The following is a 1,254-nucleotide window of genomic DNA, read 5'->3' on the forward strand; positions in this document are numbered from 1 at the left end:
ACTTCCCAGGATGAGACTGATCTCCAGGAAATACAGTACTTCAACCAAAAGAGCATATGTAGTTGGTAGAGCACTCGCTTCACACGCAAAGGGACAGATCGATCCCGGGTGCAGTCGAGATCTTTTTCGGACCACCCCCCCCCCCCCCCCCGTCCACCCAGCAGTAATTGGGTAGCTGGGTCTTTTAGATCTGGCGGAAGTACTTTGCGATAGGCTAGCGTCCTATCTGAAGGGTAGGAATCAATTGCTATTGTCCGTTTCACACTATAGAAACCGGGATAAACACCGGCTCCAATAGGCCTGTTGGCTCTAAAGAACTACAACCAAAATACAGGCACTGGTGAGCAAATTATGTTTGTTTTTGTTTTTAAAGGTTTTACGGCGCTTGCAACACATTTAGGTCATGTCAGTAGCGGTAAAAAAAAAATAATAAAAGAATAAAAACACAGTTAAAAATTTCTAGATTTATAATTATATGAAAGCATACAAGAAAAAGTAAGACAAAGGGAAACATTTCAAACAGGTTACGGATGTAGATTCCAACAGTACACCATCAATGTATTTAGTTTGAGATCATCGAAAAGTCTCATCCAGACACAAGCACAGGATCCCACTAAGAGGAATACCTACATTCAAATGTTTACAATTCATGATATAAATTCAAAATAAAAATATGGTAGTCCATAATAGAGAGATGGTTCACAGGAGGGAAAAAATAAATATCACCTCCCAAAACTAACACAATATTTTTGACTGTTTCCCTCTCAGCCAATAACTCCAGCAAGGACCAGGACAGAATCAAGTAATCCCATTCCAAGACAAAGACAGAAAGCAACTCAGAAAACAGATATATCTAGGGGGAATAGAAGACAAAGCAAAATACCTCCTGCCCACCAACGGAGGTCAAAAGACACCGATCAGTGAGTAAATGAACAAAGCTGCCCACGAAATTTAAAAAATTCGTAGTTCCAAGGGAAGAAAAAGAAAAAGAGTCACTAACGATAGCTTTGTAAAATAATAATTTACCCTCATCATGATCCCAAAATGCTCCAAAGTCCTCACTATAGGTTCTACAGGAACTAAACTTTCCTTTTAAATAAGATTTCTTAATCAAAGACGTGTATGCAGTTCTAGAGATTGAGCCAAAAATTCGTAATTCTACGAATTTTCCGTAGTACTAGGTAGGCCTGCTTATTGTAAGTTCACCTCCATCCACCACCAGAATTATAATCAAAACAAGAAATAAAACATCAA

Source organism: Berghia stephanieae, chromosome 12 (genome assembly GCF_034508935.2).
Source record: "Berghia stephanieae isolate SIO BIC M18660-M18661 chromosome 12, UCSD_Bste_1.3, whole genome shotgun sequence".
NCBI lineage: Eukaryota > Metazoa > Mollusca > Gastropoda > Nudibranchia > Aeolidiidae > Berghia > Berghia stephanieae.